The 11,749-nt window shown below is 47.3% G+C and overlaps 1 long non-coding RNA gene across 1 annotated transcript; it reads right to left on the bottom strand.

Moving 5' to 3' along the window:
* Positions 1-5,450: 5,450 nt before the first annotated feature.
* LOC125979895 (uncharacterized) lies at positions 5,451-6,591 on the bottom strand. The gene is made up of 4 exons (XR_007485485.1): positions 6,156-6,591; positions 5,983-6,060; positions 5,810-5,884; positions 5,451-5,623 (listed from the first exon to the last, which is right to left on the bottom strand). It is a non-coding gene; the product is annotated as an uncharacterized lncRNA (long non-coding RNA).
* Positions 6,592-11,749: the final 5,158 nt, after the last annotated feature.

Genomic DNA, 11,749 nt, shown 5'->3' with positions numbered 1-11,749 from the left:
CGCACTGAACAACATTTTGCCCCACTGAACAACATTATGCCGCACTGAACAACATTATGCCACACTGAACAACACCATGCCGAACTGAACAACACCATGCCGCACTGAACAACACCATGCCGCACTGAACAACACAACGCCGCACTGAACAACACGACACCGCACTGAACAACACGACGCCGCACAGAATAACACAATACCGCACAAACAGTTTTAGATAATATTACGTCGCAGTCATGTGACGCGGCCATGACGTCAATAGGCGGAACTCAAGGCAAAATTATAATCCGTGGGCGTGGCTTGCAACAGGAGGTAGGACAGCGGCAATGCTGGCAAACAAGACACAGCAGTTAGTAACACGACGACTGACAAGACAAATATTTTTGTTTTCAGCTTGCAACTTGACCGTCTAGAGCGTACAAGGTAATTACAACTCATTGTTTTGAAAAATACGTTTTTTGTAGCCCTGAAAAGCGAGGGAGTGTGGCGTTTGGGAGGAACGTCGAACTCGGCGTCTGCTTCCAGCCACAGACGCCAAATTTCGACGATTATTTTGACTGGTCAACGGTTGTAAATTATTGTGTTGATTAAAAACTTTATTTAACTCTACTCTTAACTTTGCCGTTTCAGATATGCGGGTATTACATCGCAGGCATGTGCCGCGGAAATGACATCAATAGGCTAAACTCTCGCCAAAACTCAAATCTGTGGGCGCATTGGCCTTGAGCGAGACAGCGGATACAAACACAATGATTATCAACTGAATTATCTTTATTTTCTGCTTGCAGGTGGACCGTTTAGAGCAGGTATGGGCAAACTACGGCCCGCAGGCCACATCCGGCCCACGAGACCGTTTAATCCGGCCCGCCAACCCTAAATAAATTGTATTATTATTATTTTTATTTTTTTTCAGTCATTTTGCCTGCAATGACTGTGTTTCCCCAGTAGATGGGGAACCACTCGCCTGTGCATTTACTACCGGAAGCCGTGTCAGAAAGCTCAGTGCACAATCACAAGTGCGTGTACGTACTCAGTAGTACGGAAATGGCGCACTCGCGCTCTATTTGTATCAGTGCAGAATTTAGAGCGTGGGCTGTGACGACAGCATTCTTGTAATTTGCGCGCCGAGCTTTCGGATACAGTTTTACGCTAAAGCCACCCACAAACCTTCCCCTGGAATCCTTCCATTAAAATGAGTCGCCCAAGGAAAAGCAAGGTGGACACAGTGCCGAATGTTTAAAAAGAGTGGCCAATTTGGCTCGACGTACGTGACGTGACGTTCAGCCACATGAACATCAACATCAACCCGTCACAGATCTAGGTAAACGGACCAACACCTCGGATCTCTCCTAAGAATTGCCACAACAAATTTTACTCCAGACTATGACACACTAGCAAAAAAGGGAGACCAACAACACTGTTCCCACTGAAAATGAAGGGGAGGCATTCAAGTTTGTTTTTAAAAAATGCATTTTGAATATGATCTGTACAAATAGCAGGGATTGAAACTAGCGACCATTCTCATTTTCAAACAATGCAAGATGCTCAAGGACATTGATGCACCACCTGTTTGTGACTAATCTTAACCTGTTTTTGACCAGCTCAGTGGCCTAGTAGTAGAGTGTCCGCCCTGAGACTGGAAGGTTGTGGGTTCAAACCCCGGCCGGGTCATACCAAAGACTATAAAAATGGGACCCATTGCCTCCCTGCTTGGCACTCAGCATTAAGGGTTGGAATTGGGGGGTTAGATCACCAAATGATTCCCGAGCGCGGCACTGCTGCTGCTCACTGCTCCCCTCTCCCCCAGGGGATGGATTAAAATCACATGGGGATGGGTTAAATGCAGAGGACAAATTTCACCACACCCAGATGTGTGTGTGACGATGATCATTGGGACTTTAAAGTTCTGAAGGCTTACTTTAAGGAAGTGTTTCCCGTTTCCTCACCTCTCTTACCAGGTGTTTGTGAGTTAAAACTCTGCTCTGATTTTCAGATACCCCTCACCGTGTTGCCGTTTTGATTACTTTATTTGGATGTATGCTTTCACCGATTATTTAAGATGATATATTTGGTCAGAATGTTTGCCGTTTGATGTGATATCATAAGATAAACATACATCTTTCATTAATCTGACCTGCAGGCACTGAAGTGATGGAGACTGTTATTCATAATAACAGTGTGTCACGGTTCGGGTGGAGCATGGAGCAGGACGACCAAGTGCAGCTTGGACCAGGGTTTATTGAAGCAACTCAAAATACAGACTCGGTAAACTGACATGACTTAAACAATAACTTGACTGACCGGGACGTGAAACAAGAAGACAGCAGGACATGACGGCATCAAGACAGTACGCCAACACCGAACGACAGCAACCAAAACCAAAACCAACCAATACCAAAACCAAAACCAACCAATACCAAAACCAACCAATACCAATGATCCGACAGGGAGAGAGGGGCAGACAGGACTTTTATACACGACAGGTAACGAGAGGCAGGTGGGAACAATCACACTGATCATGGGCACACAGGAGGGGAGGGGCGAGCACACAGACAGAAACCAAGACAGACACATAGTGGAGGAGTTGGGGGCGAGACGTGACACAGTGTCGTATTTTATGAGAATCACTGATAGCAGTTTTTTAGGGATGTTTTTTTTTAATGCGGTTAATAAATGCATTTGTTTTCAAAAAAACTTTTTTGAAAAGCCATGATTTACTACCTACTAAAGGCCAAAACCTTTTATGCAATGACCTTTACACGTCATGTATATTACTTATATTACTTTATATCACACAAACACTACATCCATCTGCTCCTGGTTCGGCCCCCGGTCAAAATTTGGAACCCAATTCGGCCCGCAAGTCAAAAAGTTTGCCCAACCCTTGTCTAGAGCGTACACGGTAAGTACAACACATTGTGTTTAAAAATATTTACGTTTGTGTAGTTTGCGTTGCTGTCACGGTAGGGGTGGAGCATGGAGCAGGACGACCAAGTGCAGCTTGGACCAGGGTTTATTGAAGCAACTCAAAATACAGACTCGGTAAACTGACATGACTTAAACAATAACTTGACTGACTGACCGGGACGTGGAACAAGAAGACAGCAGGACATGACGGCACCAAGACAGGACGACAACACCGAACAACAGCAACCAAAACCAAAACCAATGATCCGACAGGGAGAGAGGGGCAGACAGGACTTTTATACACGACAGGTAACGAGAGGCAGGTGGGAACAATCACACTGATCATGGGCACACAGGAGGGGAGGGGCGAGCACACAGACAGAAACCAAGACAGACACATAGTGGAGCAGTTGGGGGCGAGACGTGACAGTTGCATTGTATCTGTGAATGTTGGTTGAGGCTAAATGTTAATGTTTAATTCCATTCCTTTAGGTTCCACGGTGTTTGTTGGCTGTATGTTTTCCACTGCAAGAAGAGGCTCGTATCATTGACCAGGAGCTACAATGGTGAGTACCCCTTTCGTCGTCAAATTATTTAAACACTTCCTATTTCATGTCGAACAGTGCTCGATTTAACAAATAACCATAAATAAATACAGTGTGGGCACTCAAGTTAACATATGTGATTATACTGCCTAATATGTTTATCACAAATATGTCACTAATCAGCGAGTGCGAATGGTTGTTTGTCTCTGTGTGCCCTGCGATTGGCTGGCAACCGGTTCAGGGTGTCCCCCGCCTACTGCCCGATGACGGCTGGGATAGGCTCCAGCACGCCCGCGACCCCCGTGGGGACTAAGCGGTTCAGAAAATGGATGGATGGATGGATGTCACTAATCACTAATATGTTTATTTGTTTATCACAACACCTTTGGACCTTCAGCAATCGATTATTTCCCTTCATCTACATAGAGACAGAACGATGGTGTCTTAAACATCTCATTCATTTCCCCAAATAACTTCACGTGGATAACGGCCGTCTCGGTCACGTTATGTTGCGTGATGCAGTTTTGAAGAACCAAATGCATTTATTCAATGAATAAGTCAAGCTTGATCTATATTTATGATGTTGTAAGTTACGGTACCGATTGAAGTTGAGTCCGAAGACAGTGGAAAACAGCGCTGCGTGTGTGCTCTCCAGGTACAAATGTTGTGATCTCTGACCGACGACCGGGCGAGACTCGAGTAAGAGATGTCCAAACGAGCTCCGGCAGGGCAGGCCAAGGCGGAGCGAACGGACGCCCTTCAAGCCGCCAATGACGAGCTGAGAGCCAAACTGATGGACGTCCAGTTAGAACTTCAGCAGGAGAAGAACATGGTGAAAACCTCAACAGACAGACACTGCCTGCCTCCGTGCCTGCCTCCCTACCTGCCTGCCTCCCTCCCTCCCAGTTTTCCCGATGTAGATTGGACATGCGTGTGCCATGACTGTGTCAGCCTACATCAACAAATGCACCGAGGACGTCAGCACCACTAAGATTATCATCACCCGGGGCAACCAACGACCCTGGATGACTGGAGAGGTACGTCAAACGCTACGAGCGCGGAACTCTGCCTTCAAGTCTGGCGACAAGGAGACACTGAGGACAGCGAGAGCCAACTTGAACCGTGCCATCAGGGTAGCGAAGCGAGACCACAGTCAAAAAATTCAGGATCGTTTCCACGACGCCAACAACACCAGGAGTTTGTGGCAAGACATACGGGCAATTACAGACTACAACTCCCCCTCCCCCCCGGTGGGTGAAGTTGATGCTGACTTCCTAAATGGTCTAAATAACTTATTTGGGAGGTTCGAGGCACTAAACGGCACTCCAGCAGTTAAAACTGTCCGCCATCAGGAAGAGGAGGTACTCTGCCTTGACTCCGCCGATGTGTTGAAGACTATTGGGTCTAAATACGATTAGACATTAAATCACTCGCTGGAATGAAGAGGAGAAGACAACCAGAACAGGTTTACTCGCGAGGAGAACGATAGAGAAAGCAATCTCAGTTACAACCTCCATCAGTTCTGAGTCGTTACTCCACGTGCCCTTCTTTTTAATGTTATGGTTGCCCTGGTTACAGAGGCGTTGCTACACTAAGGGAGGGGAGATTGTGTCTGTAGCAACGCTGATTAGCTAAAGAATGTAGTGTGGTGTGAATTAGCACTTCATTGTTGGCTCGTGACCCCCGCAGACGCCGTTCCCTTTCCTCAACCAGCCGTCTTCTCTCACAGTTGGTTGACTCGTCCTCGACTTTGATCAAATACCTTGAAGCACGTTGAGTGCCGCTTTGCTGTGGAACAAATGCAACTAAACCTTTGCTAAATTTATCTATTTGGTAAATTAACACACAATAACAATAAGTCCATCCATCCATCCATCTTCTTCCGCTTATCCGGGGTCGGGTCGCGGGGGCAGCAGCTTTAAGAGGGACTCCCAGACTTCCCTCTCCCCAGCCACTTCATCCAGCTCATCCCGGGGGATCCCAAGGCGTTTTGTTGTGTACAAAGAATTTTATGGCTTTCCAGTCTCGTCCATGATCTTTGAGTGATGGATTTTCATTTAAACATTTTTCACAGTCTTCCTTTCGAGGAACCCTCATTTCTGTCAGGAACTGCTTCAAATGACATTGGATAATGTTTTTTTCTGTCTTTGACCAGGGTATTCTGGATTTCACTGTAAATAAACAAAGAAAGTAAGAAAGTGAATAAATAGATGGATGGAAATGATTATCATTCAATCTTCTTAAACAAGCACATTACACAGGCATTATTAGTCATCCATTTTCCTTGTTAACAAATGTCAAACAAAGTGTTTGAATTCAAGGAGACAATATATTTTAGAGTCACTACACTAACACACCCTTTTGTTTAGATGGCTGTCCCCCAACTGCCTCTCTTGAAGTAGCAACTGTTTCTTTACCTTCCTCTGAGTTTTCTGAAATCACATGATCAACGATAAGACGTTTGCACTTATTGTGATTGAAAGTCACAATGCAGATGTAAATAATGAATGAATATTCAGTGAAAACTTACTTTCTTGACTTTTGAGAGTGGGCCTCTCAGACGGAATGTCCTTCCTCTCAGAGTCATCCGGCTCCTCTTCAGCTGAAACTAAATATTTTAAATCAATACTTGTGCACTAAAAGTCATTTTCCTTTGCTTTGTTTAGTAATAAGTGTAGCAAGTTATTGAAACCCTATACTTACAGTTTATGTTTGGCATTAAGCCCTCCAAGGTCTGTCCTTTGAATTGCCCCACTCCACTTTCCATGGCATAGAGGAGTCTACTGACTTTTGCTGTTTGCAAGGTCTCTTCAGGCAGTCTGTAGTATTCCCTATGGACTTCAATATCATGGCCCATGAAAGTTGCCAGCTGATCAAGCTCATGGCTTTTTAGATTTAGCAGCTGTGAAACAGTAGCCACATGTTTTCGCAATTTTGTGGACGTTATATTTTCTGGCCGTTCTGCTCCACAGGCCTCTGCAAATCTTTTTAGAGTATCGCATCCACGAATATTCCCCTCAGAACCAAAATGGGTGCGGGCAAAGATGTAGGGGTTGTTTGGGGCAATCCCAACCTCTTCCCTTGTTTTGAGGAGAAGATCCACAGATTCCTTGACATCAGGAGGGAACAACACTGGAACTTTGCGCCCTCTTTTCCCCTCTATTTCTACCCTGGTGAGATGATTGCACAGATTCTTCTCCAAAGGGGATAGACTGTTCAGAATGTCATCCTGCATGCTTTTCTTGTTTCTGTCCAGGTATGATTTCAACTCCATCCGCGACACTTCTCCTTCACGACGCCGATTGAATATTATAAGCTGTGTCAGAGTTATTTGAGACAGTTCACTCCATGCCTTTGTCGATGGATGGTCGATGAGTGCTTTTTTGTTAGCTTCTTCAAGGCATTTCAGATGATCACGAAGCTTTTTGATGTCCTCGGATAAGGGCAGTGTTTGGGGGTTGTTCCATTTCTTCCGATAAAGTGTTTTCAGAGCATTGGATGACACAAGCGTTGACCACTCCATTTCGATTAATCGCAGGAATTGATCTGCTCTTTCCTGTAAGCCGTGGTCCTGTTGACGCAGAGCCTCTCCTTGCAAAATCTGTGCCACCGTAACAAGGGAATAGCGCAGTTTTACCGGTGTTGAAGGAACGGCATATCTGTTTGTCAAGTCATTGAACCCATTCATACTTTTCACAGCCTTGAGTACAGTGTTGAACTTCCCTGGGTGGATTAAATCCTTCAGAAAGACAATGTCTTTGTCGATTTCCCTTGCCTCTAGGACAAGTCTGGCAAGTTCCCTCATCTTATTGCGCATGTCTGCCCGATATCGGCTAGACTCGCCATTTTTTAGAAACATCCTCTCTCCCAGTGAGATTATCAGCGTGTCACTTTTCACCACTTGAGTAACATGATCATATGTCATGTCTCCAAGAACCCGTTTCAGTCCGATGGAAATGGAGGTGTCAGTGGGCAACAACATGGAGCAAGCAGCTTGAACTTTTCTCCTCACTGGTCCATCTTCTTTCACTCGCAATTTGCAAATTTTGATATGTCGCCAGATGTCAGATTTGACATACATAGCAAAGCAAAACTTGCATGGCAAATAGTCTGCAGCTGTTGAGGGATTTGTTGCTTGCCTTCTTGGCACGATTTGTCCATTTCCAGATGCTAGTACTTCACAGTTATGTTGGTAGTTTCCTTGATTCCTCACTTTGGTCAATAAACAATTACGCTGGCTTGAGCCTTTCTTATGCATCAGTGCCTTAGCTATGTCAGGTTTATCGCAATGTTTCTGCATCAGATGCCTTGCAATTTTTGCAAAAGGTTTCTCGCAATAAAGGCAGTAATTCCTCTTATCATAGACACGATGATGGGCAGTGTTTGAGGACATTTTAACATGAATACCTCGTTGAATGTCGCTACCATTACCATTATAATTTACTGCCTTTAGGGGTTTTAACGAAGTGCTTGACACTTCTGCAAGCTGTTCTTTCTTATTTGACATGTCCAGCTCAAGGGAAACCTGTTTCCTTGGGATTTTGGAAGGTGGCTCTTTGTAGATCCCTCCCTTTTCTGCTTCTTCATCGTCATCTTCCTCCTCCTCTTCATCATCATCATCATCATCATCGTCCTCTTCTTCTTCAATATAGTCCTCATCTTTTTGTTCATCTTTATCCTCATCATCATCATCATCATCATCATCATCAGTAGCATCAGAGATATCCAAGGGAAGGGAAAGCTGTTGCACACTGGTCTGAAATAAAGACACCCAACGTATGTACCTTGCAAACAATAAACTGTGTCAATATCCTCAATACTTTTCTCCTAGAAAATAATGTATTAAACCACTTCTTACCATTTCAGACACAGATGGTTCCTTTTCAATGGGAGAAGCTGAATCCACCAGGTTATTGCCAGTAATTTCCGACACATCTGGGGTTATGAAATCACAATTTTCAGTTTGAGTTGTGACCTGTAAAGATATTTAAAGGAAGAGTTAAACATTTTGGTGAATTTACATGTTTTGCACATACGGATACAATCCAGATGTACAGCTTAGCATGAAGATTTTGATAAGCCTCTATCATGACAAACATCTTGATTCACCGACAATTACATTTTATAATCCATGTTTTACAGCATGAAATCACTCATTTGAAGTAAGTTTCTATCATTGTGAATATAAAAAACAATTCATGTTCCCTTGACATGTGATATATCATGTAATTTTAACTATAATAAAAATAAATTATTAGTCAATACCAGAATCTGCATGTAAAGGCATGCAGTACTTTTGTTTATTTAATTTAATAACAATTATATATATATATATATATATATATATATATATATATATATATATATATATATATATATATATATATATATATATATATATATATATATATATATATCCATCCATCCATCTTCTTCCGCTTATCCGGGGTCGGGTCGCGGGGGCAGCAGCTTTAGGAGGGACTCCCAGACTTCCCTCTCCCCAGCCACTTCATCCAGCTCATCCCGGGGGATCCCAAGGCGTTCCCAGGCCAGCTGAGAGACGTAGTCTCTCCAGCGCGTCCTGGGTCGTCCCCGGGGTCTCCTACCGGTGGGACATGCCCGGAACACCAGGAGGCGTCCAGGAGGCATCCTGATAAGATGCCCGAGCCACCTCATCTGGCTCCTCTCAACGTGGAGGAGTAGCGACTCTACTCCGAGTCTCTCCCGGATGACCGCGCTTCTAACCCTATCTCTAAGGGAGAGCCCGGACATCCTGCGGAGAAAACTCATTTCGGCCGCTTGTATCCGAGATCTCGTTCTTTCGGTCACGACCCATAGCTCGTGACCATAGGTGAGGGTAGGAGCGTAAATCGATCGGTAAATTGAGAGCTTTGCCTTTTGGCTCAGCTCTCTCTTCACCACAACGGACCGGTACAGGGTCCGCATTACTGCCGACGCTGCACCGATCCGCCTGTCGATCTCACGCTCCATCCTCTCCTCACTCGTGAACAAGACTCCAAGATACTTGAACTCCTCCACTTGGGGCAGGATCTCATCCCCGATCCGGAGAGGGCATTCCACCCTTTTCCGATCGAGGACCATGGACTCGGATTTGGAGGTGCTGACCCTCATCCCGACCGCTTCACACTCGGCTGCGAACCGTTCCAGCGAGAGCTGGAGATCACGGCCTGAAGAAGCCAACAGCACCACGTCATCTGCAAAAAGCAGAGACGCGATGCTGAGGTCCCCAAACCGGACCCCCTCAACGCCTCGGCTGCGCCTAGAAATTCTGTCCATAAAAATTATGAACAGAATCGGTGACAAAGGGCAGCCTTGGCGGAGTCCAACCCTCACTGGGAACGAATCCGACTTACTGCCGGAAATGCGGACCAGACTCTGGCATCGGTGATACAGGGACCGAACCGCCCTTATCAGTTGGCTCGGCACCCCGTACTCCCGAAGCACCCTCCACAGAGCCTCCCGAGGGACACGGTCGAACGCCTTCTCCAAGTCCACAAAACACATGTGGACTGGTTGGGCGAACTCCCATGCACCCTCGAGGATCCTGCCGAGGGTGTAGAGCTGGTCCACTGTTCCACGGCCAGGACGAAAGCCACACTGCTCCTCCTGAATCCGAGGTTCGACCCTCCTCTCCAGCACCCCTGAATAGACCTTACCAGGGAGGCTGAGGAGTGTGATTCCCCTGTAATTGGAACACACCCTCCGGTCCCCCTTCTTAAAGAGGGGAACCACCACCCCAGTCTGCCAATCCAGAGGCACTGTCCCCGATGTCCACGCAACGCTGTAGAGGCGTGTCAGCCATGACAGCCCCACAACATCCAGAGCCTTTAAGAACTCCGGCCGGATCTCATCCACCCCCGGGGCTTTGTCACCGAGGAGTTGTTTAACTACCTCAGTGACTTCGACCCCAGAGATTGGAGAATCCGACTCAGAGTCTCCAGGCCCTGCTTCCTCAATGGAAGGCGTGTAGGTGGAATTGATGAGGTCTTCGAAGTATTCTCCCCACCGACTCACGACGTCCCGAGTCGAGGTCAGCAGCACGCCATCCCCACTGTAAACAGTGTTGACGTTGCACTGCTTCCCCCTCCTGAGACGCCGGATGGTGGACCAGAATTTCCTCGAAGCCGTCCGAAAGTCATTCTCCATGGCCTCACCGAACTCCTCCCACGCCCGGGTTTTTTCCTCAGCAACCGCCGAAGCCGCGTTCCGCTTGGCCATCCGGTACCTGTCAGCTGCCTCCGGAGTCCCGCAGGCCAAAACGGCCCGATAGGACTCCTTCTTCAGCTTGACGGCATCCCTTACCGCCGGTATCCACCAGCGGGTTCGGGGATTGCCGCCACGACAGGCACCAACGACCTTACGGCCACAGCTCCGGTCGGCCGCCTCAACAATGGAGGCGCGGAACATGGTCCACTCAGACTCAATGTCCCCCGCCTCCCCCGGGATGTGGGAAAAGCTCTGCCGGAGGTGGGAGTTGAAGCTCTTCCTGACAGGAGATTCTGCCAGACGTTCCCAGCAGACCCTCACAGAGCGTTTGGGTCTGCCAGGTCGGACCGGCATCTTCCCCCACCATCGGAGCCAACCCACCACCAGGTGGTGATCAGTTGACAGCTTCGCCCCTCTCTTCACCCGAGTGTCCAAAACATGTGGCCGCAAATCCGATGACACGACTACAAAGTCGATCATCGAACTGCGGCCTAGGGTGTCCTGGTGCCAAGTGCACACATGGACACCCTTATGTTTGAACATGGTGTTCATTATTGAAAATCCGTGTCGAGCACAGAAGTCCAACAATAGAACACCGCTCGGGTTCAGATCAGGGGGGCCGTTCCTCCCAATCACGCCCTTCCAGGTCTCACTGCCATTGCCCACGTGAGCATTGAAGTCACCCAGTAGAACGATAGAGTCCCCAGAAGGAGCGCTCTCCAGCACTTCCTCCAGGGACCCCAAGAAGGGTGGGTACTCTGAGCTGCTGTTTGGTGCATAGACACAAACAACAGTCAGGACCCGTCCCCCCACCCGAAGGCGGAGGGAGGCTACCCTCTCGTTCACCGGGGTGAACCCCAATGTGCAGGCGCCCAGCCGGGGGGCAATAAGTATACCCCCACCTGCTCGACGCCTCTCACCGTGGGCAACTCCAGAGTGGAAGAGAGTCCAGCCCCTCTCGAGAGGGCTTGTACCGGAACCCAAACTGTGTGTGGAGGCTAGTCCGACTATATCTAGTCGGAATCTTTCTGCCTCGCACACCAGCTCGGGCTCCTTTCCAGCCAGAGAGG

The sequence above is a fragment of the Syngnathus scovelli genome, chromosome 13 (assembly GCF_024217435.2).
Source record: "Syngnathus scovelli strain Florida chromosome 13, RoL_Ssco_1.2, whole genome shotgun sequence".
NCBI classification, from domain to species: Eukaryota; Metazoa; Chordata; class Actinopteri; order Syngnathiformes; family Syngnathidae; genus Syngnathus; species Syngnathus scovelli.
The sequence above is the reverse complement of the archived record's forward strand: the minus strand, read 5'-3'. Positions and strand labels throughout refer to the sequence as shown.